This window comes from Amblyomma americanum, chromosome 1 (genome assembly GCF_052857255.1).
Source record: "Amblyomma americanum isolate KBUSLIRL-KWMA chromosome 1, ASM5285725v1, whole genome shotgun sequence".
Taxonomy (NCBI): Eukaryota; Metazoa; Arthropoda; class Arachnida; order Ixodida; family Ixodidae; genus Amblyomma; species Amblyomma americanum.
In genome coordinates, this window is record NC_135497.1 from 401,730,051 (window position 1) to 401,741,097 (window position 11,047).

General features: G+C 46.1%; 1 pseudogene; it reads left to right on the forward strand.

The window, feature by feature from the left end:
* Nucleotides 1-8,191: 8,191 nt before the first annotated feature.
* On the forward strand, nucleotides 8,192-10,844 carry LOC144123867 (uncharacterized; annotated as a pseudogene).
* The last annotated feature ends 203 nt before the right edge of the window (nucleotides 10,845-11,047 follow it).

An 11,047-nucleotide genomic window follows, 5' to 3' on the forward strand; every position in this document is an offset into this window, starting at 1 on the left:
CTGCGGCGCTTTGCACTCAGAGTCTTGGTTCGCTCGCACTGGTTTTCGATCACTTTCGGCAGAGAGAAAAACCTCGCGCTAGTTGGCCTTTTCTTTCTCCCTGTAACGTCGCTGCGATGTATAAATATAAATATGTATAAATATGAAGTCTTTCTGCTGGCCTTGAATACATGGCTTGCACCGACGTCATCAACAGGAATGCTGGGATACACGGCCGCCACATTCATGACCCACCGCCGCTCCGTGCGCATTGGAGTGGTCGCGGTAGTGCCAGCTCGTGTCGTTTTCCGCATGTGCGTAAGCGTTGCAGTCTCAGCATGGTCAACTGCGCCGTTGTGGGCTGCTCCAATCGCAGCGACGTTACAGAGAGAAAGAAAAGGCCAACTAGCGCGAGGTTTTTCTCTCTGCCGAAAGTGATCGAAAACCAGTGCGAGCGAACCAAGACTCTGAGTGCGAAGCGCCGCAGCTTGTGGTTAGCACGCATAAAACGTGCTAATTTCAACCACGAAAGCCCCAATGTGTGCGTCTGCGGTGTGCATTTCATAAAAGGTGAGCCCACTGTATGTATCTCCGTTTTATAGAAAAAAAAGCCAACACGACTACGTGGAACGCTTTGAAAACAGCTTTGCGTCCGCAGGAGAACCGTCCAACCTGTTCGACGAGACAAATCCAGACTGGGCCCCGTCTTTCAGTCTCGGCCACGGGACCAGGCATGCTGATTCCGCGCGGCACGATCGCAGAGCAAAAAGACTCGCTCACAAGCGACGGGCCGATGTTGAAGCGACAGCAGTGGCATCGGAGGCGTCGCCGCGTGCCGGTCCCGATTCCCCACAGCCACCGCAAGCCGAGGAAGTCAGCGCCGATGAAAATGAGACAGGTCAGTAGGCATTTTTTTTTCATAGTAATGCATGGTCATTTGTTTTTGCTTACGGTGCATTCCAAGGCCTTTGGTGCGTCGGTCCGCTTACCTAGTGCTTGTGATGCCTAGCCAGCATGCAGTTTCGCTGGCTGCCACTCTAGTTTACGAGCTTATAAACTTTTTTTTTTATACATGAATCGCTGTTCAAACCGACATGACCATGCAAGACATACAGGCACTGGAGCAGCATTCTGTAGTGCTGAATGAACATCTGTACACATTGCAGAAAGAGAAAGAGCAGCTCGAGGTGACTGAAGACTCACTGAAAAGTTGTGAAGCAAAGGTGCGACTGTACACTGGGATGCCAAACTTTGCTGTTTTATTTGCTGTGTTCGAAGCCCTAGCAAGCTTCATTTCACACAATGTCAACAATAAGCTCACAAAATTTCAAGAATTCGTTCTGTTCATGATGAAGCTAAAAGTAAATCTGCAAAACGCTGGCCTTGCATTTCGGTTCAATATTTCAGAGGCTACAGTATCGCGCATTTTCGACAAGTGGCTGCACGTGGCGTATTGCAGACTTAAAGATGAAATAATCTGGCCCACACAAGATGCTTTGCAAAAGACAATGCCACAGGCATTCTACGACTCGTTTGGTGCGAATGTAGCAGTCATCATCGATTGCTTCGAAATCAAGATAGAAAGGCCATCATCGTATCTTCCAAGATGTGAAACATGGTCCCAGTATAAAGGCAGCAATACAGCCAAGTTCCTGATTGCGATTGCTCCACAAGGTGTTGTTACATATATATCCGAAGGTTGGGGAGGCAGGGCAAGTGACAAACATATCACCGAACACTGTGGGTTTTTGGACAACTTGGTGCCTGGAGACGTTGTACTCGCAGACAGGGGTTTTAACATCAGCGAAAGCGTTGGTTTCTACTGTGCAAAGCTTCACGTGCCAGCGTTTACCAGGGGAAAGAAACAACTTTCAGCAGAAGATGTGCAGAGCACAAGAAATCTCGCAAACGTGCGAATACACGTGGAAAGAGTAATTGGACTCATTAGGAATAAGTTTATTTTTCTGAAGTCTGTCGTGCCAATCGATTACGTTGTGTGCCGGCCAGGAGATGAAGTCGCACCACTCGACAAAATTGTAACTGTGTGTTGTGTGCTATCTAACTTGTGTGCATCAATTGTTGCTGCACCAAAGGACGCCACTGGACAGCAGGCTTCAGCCTCAGTGGATGAGTGATTGTGAATCCTGCTTCAGCATGTCTGAATAAAGCACTGGACAGCAGGCTTCGGCCTCAGTGGATAAGTGATTGTGAGTCCTGCTCCTGCATGTCTGAATAAAGCAAACTCAGAATCTGCTGACGGCATTGTCATTTCTCAACGCCAGATTTCAGCGTGTCCCATATGGGCCACGTGTGTTCCAGCCTCAAGACGCACTTCCAAGGTTGAAACATGAGGCAGCTGTCCAAGTTGTGTTACAGGTTGCTTAGCCTTTGGGTCCTTTGCACTCTGGACAAAACCACAGTGTAGTTTTTGGTGCTCGCTTGAGTGCCACGCCTGAAAAGTGGAACCATTTGTAGTGGCAGGATGCGTTGTCGCAAGCAACCATCTTTCCAGTTCCTGGTCCACGGCAAAAACAGTAGACATCACTGGGAGAGTTTACCACTGGACCAGCATGCTGCCTGGTGAAGTAGGTGCTGAAAAGCTCGGGCAGGATTGCATGAATGAAGAATTTTCTTCCAGCAGCCAGAATTTCCTCACAAAAGTGCCTGTCTTTCTGTATTCTCTCCACGTGCAACAAATTAGGTGTCCACACCACGAAGTCGCACCACTGAACATCACATACAGCCATTTGTGTCTGCACTTGGTAGAAATATCCGTGTTGTCGCCGTAGCTGGACTACACCATTGACAGTTTCCAGGCAGGATCCTGCAGTAGCCATCTCTGTAACGTCCTTCACTTCCCTGAGCGAAAATGGGCACTTAAATTCAACAACACCCTTCCCACAGCATGCGCAACAAACAAGACCGTCTGGTGTTGCTCCAACAAACGGATATCTTGTACTCAGGTGCAGCCCCGACTTGGAGCACTTGAACATGTCGTGCTTCTCGGCTTCACTGGTTTGGTATGCCCTGAAGGCACGGGGCTCATTTTTCACTCCCCATGTGATGGCAGGCGTCTTCAGCGACTGCTTTTCAGGATAGCATATCAGTTTTAGCAGTGATATGCTAGGGTTATCAATGCTTGTGTGGCACAGCCTTTTCATTACAGAAGCAGTCACCCTGCCCGCTCGGTACAAAAACCAATTAGACGAGCTGCTCTGTTGCCTTGTCAAAGCTTCAACGGCCTTTACGGTCTCTTCACTTATAATTATTGATGGCATGACATCATTGGCTTTCTTAACCAAAACGTCCAAATCATGCGCCAACATTTCTTCGGAGTAGAGGTTTCTCAAACGGGCATCATCGATCGGTACAGGATTTTGAAAGTGTCCATCATATCCGGGGAGGACTGAAAAAATTGAAGAAACAATGCCGGCATCCTGAATTGAGCCGTAAAGCTTGGTACGCTCCTGCTCTGAAAGTGGCGGGACATGAGCCCGCTCCTTGACTGGACCTGCCTCAAAGGAATTGCTATCAAGCTGCCGCTTTTTCCCTTTAGATGATGTGAAGTTTATGTCCTTGAGTCGGTTATATTGTACTTTTTCGACATAAGCGGGCAGCCACATATTATCCTTCTGGGTGCAACTTCTTGACTTCATCATTTTGATGCCGGTCTCAACTGCAAACAAACAGGCTCCAACATGGGAGCATGCTTCCCCTGCTCCAGCCATACATGTGCAGTGCGCAGTGATCACAGCGCCATCCTTATTGCACAAAATCCACACTTGGAGAGGTTTGTGCCCCAGCCTCTGTGAGTGGTTCACCTGCGAAGACAACGAGAAAAAACGTCGGCTTTACTGACCTATCGTTTCAAAATTGCTGCGGTTCAGTTGCACTTTGCCTAGGGATGTCGTCTTAGAACAAAACATTTGAGCCGTTTTTTTTTCAGAGTTGCGGTGCACGAACTTGTCTGTCTGAACCTGCTCATTTGCAATGCCATTCAGACTGTGCAAAATAAAAACAAAGGCACATAATGGGAGCTGCAACTCGGTTCTTTTAATCTGTGGGAGACTGCGCTGCCCAGCTCGGACTTGGCTGTTCAACGCCGGGTCCTCGAGCGAGCCACCGAGGTCATCACGAAGCAAAGTATTCTGATCACCTAGATTTGACCTCATGTTCTGTTTTTCTGTTTGTTTTTTGGAACCGATAAGGTTTTTCCGCCTCCTTTCACGCTTTGCGGGCACTTCACGTGCTCGCGTACATACATAACCGAATGTCGCGCTTCAGATGCGCCGCACAGAGCGCTTAGCGTAAACGGCGTACGGACCATTCGTCACAGCTTTGCTCATACAGATTAAGAAGGTTTGCAATCATCAAATGGATTTGTAATGCTTACCTCGCCGAGCAGGACAACTTTGCCGTCCTGGAATTCCTTGGCAGAAAGGTGCTTCACCCAGCCGCTTGTAAAATAATTGTGGGACTCCAAAGCTTTGTACGCTTTCATGTTTTCCAAAGTCACAAAGTTCGCGGAAAACACAAGATACGTGACGATGTCGCCGTGCGAAATCTCGGGGAAGCCACTCACATCGGCACTTGTGTCCACTCCGGGCCGCAGCGTGTATGGATCGATATCATCGCACAGTTTCAACTTGTCTTCGTAACGAAGGCGATTACTGCCGATGAGTTCAGAGTAATAACCCGCGTTTAAAGGTTCATGCGGCGCCATAGCAGGCACAAATCGGATGAAGAAGAGCTGTGAACGGTGCCGGTGCCACGAATTTGAAAGCATCCGCGGCAGCACACCACTGAACGAAGACTGAGCGACTGGGTCACAAGCATGGTCGCCGGGTCAACGAGCAGGCGGATGTGACGTCACGTGCAAGCCATGTATATGTTTCCAGGCCTCCTGTCGGATATAAAGCCCTTGGCCAATGTCCACCTACAGAAATCGAAAATCTCTTGACAACATGTACACGTAATGCTTCTTAACCTTCTATCAAGACAGATCAGCATGAGGTCGATTAAAATGCAGTTTAACCTACCATGTCGTCACCTTGGAATGAATTTTCTGTTGCTGGTTCTGCTCCACTGCAGGATCCATGTTGGAGCAGGGGTCTGCCACTGATATTTGCTGATGTCGCTGCTGAGTGATGCCGTCGTTGAGTGACAGCAGGGGTGACCAAGATGCCTATATTGGGTATTAGCACATGCATTAATACAATGAAAAATTTGGTTTGCTTTGGCAAGCAAATTCAGTCATTCTGCAACTGCAGTATGCATGCTAGGTACCATACAGAAAGCTGCCAAGTGCAGCACAGCTAGATCCCATAAAAACAAAGCAGTTCAAATGGTCTACCACATACTTTATAACTGGTGAATGTTCCCGAGACTACATCATATCTTACATCGAAAATCTTCTTAAAGAAGTTCAGGCAGAAAATTTTTAGACGACTGTGTAGTGTTTGTCAATGACTTCTAATAATTTATAATTGAATTTTTTACTTTATGCTCTTGGAAGTTTCAACAGGTGATTGATGGTAAGGCATACCAAGACCATGATGTGATTGGCACAGCATCATTTTAATTTGCAGTAATCCAATCAGCCAGTTTCAAAACCCAATCTAAATAAAAGAGCAGCTATGCATAAATGCTGATATGTTACGCATTTTTAAGAAGTACACAACCAAAACTTGGCACTTCAACTTCTAATAATAGATCGATCTTCACTTGAATGTTGACTGCAATCTCATAGCAGTTTTATGTATGTGTGTGTGTAGCAACGTTTGAAACACTTCATTAATGGAAGCAGTTATTTACTTGACATTTAGGCCAGCAACCAGCCTTTGTGAATACCCTCGAGAGAGTAAATGAAGTATTTCTATTAATGACATGCTCAAACTTCATTAGATTCATGTCATATATTTAGCAGTTAACATGCCAGTACTACCTGCTTTAGATTAGTGCCAAATGCTTTTCAGCGGCGTACCTTCCCCGACGTCGATCCTGGCCAACATTTTTTCCTGCAGGCCCACATTTAGCCTGCACAGCTGCAGGATTTCCTCCTCTTGCGCTTGTAATCTTGATTTTAAATCCCTTATTTCTGCATTCTTTTTTTTTCATTTCTTCTTTCAATGTTTTAATTTCTTGGTAGGTCCTGTCATGACGTTCAGGCCTACTTTTCTTTTTATGCAGGCTTTCTTCATCTGCTTCATGCCTAAGTTGCTTTTTTGGCATCTAGAATTTCCAAGAGGTGCTGTCTAGGCCCATACTTCTTTTTTTCGGCGGAGGCTGTGCAGGAAAAAATAACTGTTATCTCTCAACTCCGGGAAAGAAAACATATGTCACAGGCACCAGACAGAACACATGCAATCAGGTAATTACCTCCTGAGGCACATCATCATCACTGTCACTCGAGTAGAGCAGCCTATTTACTCTGCGGGAAACCTGCGGGAAACCTTCGAGGCCACATCTTGTTCTGACTGAAAATTATGTCAATCCAGGACAAAAAAGAAGCTGTAACATACAGCAAACCCACATCGATGATGTAATGGACAACAATGAAACTCGTCAGGACAAGTTCCCCATAGCCGATTTTTAATCTTTATAAGCGATGCTATCAAAGCTCATCAGAGGTGAACTGATGCAGCGCTACATCAGTTCACCTCTGATGAGCTATGATAGCATCGCTAATAAAGATTAAAAATAGAGCAAAATAATATGTCAATCTTCTCAGCAAGGTTAACAAGGCGCTAAAGATACGGGAAGAACGAAAAAGACAATAGGCAGTTTTAGTATAGCACTTGCGTTTTTTTGCGTACGCAACACGCAAGACGGTTGCCTACGCTAAATCCAAAGCGCGAACGACACCTTTAGGCTGCGTTCCAATACTCTAGACGTCTAACAAGACGTCTAGTGTGACGTCTAGGAAGCAGTCTACATGTCCATGTATTGGAACTTGTCTACTGCTCACGCCGCCTCGCGGCATAATAATGTAACTAAAGCTTATGAACAGTTGTACTACTATTTTTCACAAACTGAGCAATAACGATAATTAAAAACGTGTTTTCAACAAGTTTACACATTTCTTCTGCAATGACTTCGCGCGTAAACCGGACTGGTGGATGTGCCTATCGGTCAGTCTACTTGTAGCAGACGGGGCCGCTCTCCGAAGACGACGCTAAAGAGATATGCGATTATTCTTTTATTATTGATGCTCAACTGTACATGCTCCTCGAACGTGCTCGTCCAGACGGTCCTGTAAGCATAAGAAAGAATACGAAAGACTGTAATCAATATGCGCGAAATGCGATACGGCTAATATACACTGCAACAGGAAAACACATACGTGACATTAAACCTGCTGTCTGCCGTACGTGGCACTCGGAGACAGCGAGAGACCTAAATACAGCAGCGATCTTTAATCCTGCAAAGACTAAAATCAATTCGCAACATGCCGGTGTATTTGTTCTGAGAGTGTTAGGATAAAAAAGAATGCACGCGAAAGAGTTGATGCAACTAATACAGCAACAGGAGAACACATTTGTTAACCGTCACGCCAGCCGTCTTAACGCCCGTCGAGGAAACCAACGACAGCGACGAGTATTCTCTAAAATCAAGGTGCTAATTAAGATCCGGCATCGTCAGATGCGTCAGATGCCGGATCACGTAAACAGGCCTACAGCGTCCGCTGCTGTAGCAAAACTCTCAACTGCACAATTTTCTCCTGCGTGATTCACTGCTAGGAATCGCACGTCTACGAAGATTAATTAGCCACTAGTTTGCGTACCAAATACCATAATGTAATGACTCACGTTTTTCCTTTCCTATACTCCGTGTACAGTCCGACGCCCGCAAGAGCCCGACTCGCTCATCCGCGTACATCTGCTCCGCCATCTTTAGACAGCAAGTTAGCCACTGCTTCGCCGAGAAATGGAACGCGTCCCAAGATGGCGGCTGTCCGGCTAGACGTCTAAGTAGCCGTCTACTTGGGAGTATTGGAACGCAGCCTTAGATTAGCGTTTGCGGACCGTTCCGCAACAGGCGCTCCGTGGACAAACAACACCCAGGTTCAGCCCCGTTCGGGTAAGTACCTAGCGCCACCACACGTCAGAAAAAAAAAACTCTGAGGTCGATTTGATCCAAACCAAGCCACGGCAAAGCGCGCTTTTTGCTGTCTGCTGTTTCTTTGGCGGATGGTTCCTCAAGCTTCCACGCCATGCCCTCAAGCATCCTGTGCGATCATTGCCTCCTCTCTGTGCTCACATGGGCGGAAATCGACGATCTCATGTTGCCGCATGCGGAGCGATGGCTCCTGAAAGGTGACATTTCAGTAGACTACTTGGAGTATGAAATGCGGCTCCAACGGGAGTCGGAGCTACCACGATACCGTTCCCGCCACGGACTGCTGGACATAAATAACATTGAGAAGTCCTTAATCAAGCAGCAGTTTCGATTTGAAAAAGACGACATCACCGAACTGCTATGTGCTCTGATGGTGCCGAACACCGTTACCAGTGCCCAGAATGTCAAGGTGCCCGGCTGCGAAGCACTCTGCCTCACCCTTCGTCGGCTGGCGTACCCCAATCGATGGTGTGACCCAGAGCGCATCTTCGGGAGGCACACTTCGGTTATGTCGAGCATAACGTCGAAAATGCTCAACCACATCACGGCCAACTTCGGGCACCTTTTGAATGACATAAACAACCATGAATGGCTTTCCCCTCCCACTCTCAGGGAATTCGCTAATGTAAGTCAGTTTTATCACTCCAAAAATTATAAACATTGAAAACGTGTCAATAGTCCCACTCCATGATGTGAGGTCGTACAGTGAGCACATCACATCATGAAATAGAAACCTTACACCTTAGCAGTGTGAGGTGTGTCACTATGGTGGGGGGGTTGTGCATTAATGCACTGGTGTGCTCTGTCTTTGGGATGAAGCATAAGATCAGACAGTATGGATCGGTGCATGCAATCTACCTGAGCCCAGAAAATAGTTTATAACACAATTTCTGATTTCATCATGTAGGTTTAGATACCGCGGTGTGCTGTGCTAAAATTGTAAAAGCGCACATTTATGGTTTCTTATGGTCTGAAGCTTCATGTATGCACACAGTTATTGGTTAATCCTTTTTGTTGCTACAGGCTGTCAAAAACAAAGGCGCACCACTATCAAACTGCATTGGATTCATTGATGGCACTGCCCGTGCCATATGCCGTCCCAAAAGGAACCAGCAAGATTACTTTTCTGGGCACAAAAGAATGCACTGCGTAAAATACCAATCCTTGATGTGCCCAAATGGTATCGTGTGTCAACTAGATGTGCCTTATCCAGGAAGACGGCATGATGCAGGTAAGGCACTGGGCTAGATTACGCAATTATGGGTGTGTAATCTAGCTGCTGCAACGAGTGTCACAGCCTTGAAACACATGACCTTGAGAACAAAAACATGGAAACTATCCTCCTGGAAGTTGCACTTAGCGACAGAGGTGAACCATGTTCCAAAGCCAGACTATGATTTCAGGAAGACTAAAAGCATCTTTCTACGACTGGTATGTCTGAAGGAACTTGAATGGTGACAAACTGTATCGGGAATCATTGAATGAAGCCTTGACTCAGTGAAAAAATGTCATTTCACGCTTTGCAGAAGCACCTGAAAAGTGTTAGCTTTATTTGTAATACTCCTAAATTTCAATAATTAAACATCACTTATACCCACAAGTGAATGTGCCAGCTTTCTACCCTTCATAAGTCTGCTCTTTATGTTTTGCTTTCAGGACACAGGAAACACTAGCAGGTTGCAAACTTGATCATTTATCTGATTTTGTGCATCAGTTGGACACAGGTTCAATATTTATTTATTTATTATTCCTCAAATATCCCCAGGTAGGGGTTTGATATCTCAGGCACAGAGTAACAAAGTAAAGATATAAAAGGATGGAACGCTCACCATGCATCATAGAGGCATGCGTTTCATTGTGAATGTCAATGCTATGGTTTCATAGCATGCTCGCATGGCTTTGTCATTGTTTCATTTTTCAAAAATTCGGATGTCTGTACCTCCCCCTCCAAACACACACACACGTGTGTGTGTGCTTGGAGGGGGAGGTACAGGCATCCGAATTAAAAAAAAATGAAGAATGTACACACACATGCACTATACATATAGTTACAAGTTTATTTACAGGGGTGAGTCGACCTGAGCTTGATTCGTTAGTGCAAAATGGCGAGCTTCTTCCACGTCTCTTCACCTCTTCGTCGTCTCTTCAGCGTCATGTGACAATATTCTACCGAAGCTAGAGGCATATTGGGGGAGTAGCTTTTATTTATATACCTAGTTATTCTGGCCTCGCATGTCTCGTCTAGTGTTGAGAGCTAAGGTATTGCAAGGGTGCTATGTGCTTTGACTACATGAATGGCTCCAGTTTTAAGTTTCTGTGCACGTGCTTTTATGTGCGTTTTTGTGTTGCAGGAATACTGGAGGCAAGTGGTGCCTACTGCAAAATTGAAAAGCTTGCCAGCAAGGAGAACTTTGTGATCTACGGAGACCCGGCATATCCGCTGAAACCACTGTTGCTGAAGCCCTACGGGGGGGCCTTCCTGACACCCCGTCAGCAGGCCTTCAACCATAGAATGAGCCAAGTTCGGCTAGCTGTTGAATGGGGATTTGGGAAGGTCGCCGCAGAATTCGCGTTCTTAGATTTCAAAAAAAAAAACAAAGCTTCTGAGGCAACAGGTGGCCCAGAGGTATAAAGCTGGGACTATTCTCAGCAACTGCCACACCTGCCTATATGGCAGTCAGGTGTCTTCATACTTTGGCCTGTGCCCTCCATCGCTTAAGACTTACTTGACACCATTTGCTACATAAAATGCCACTTTAACCCCTTCAAGCACCAATTAAACCTGCTGAGAGAACGTACAGTCATGCCTTGTTAATACAGCCCCCGTTAATATGAACGACATGGATTATGGACAATTTTTCTGGGGACCACACTTTTTTGTGTTTATCCCTAATTAATATGGAAACTCGCTGTGTGGTAAATGAATGGGGAAATTGCACACAGCCCATTG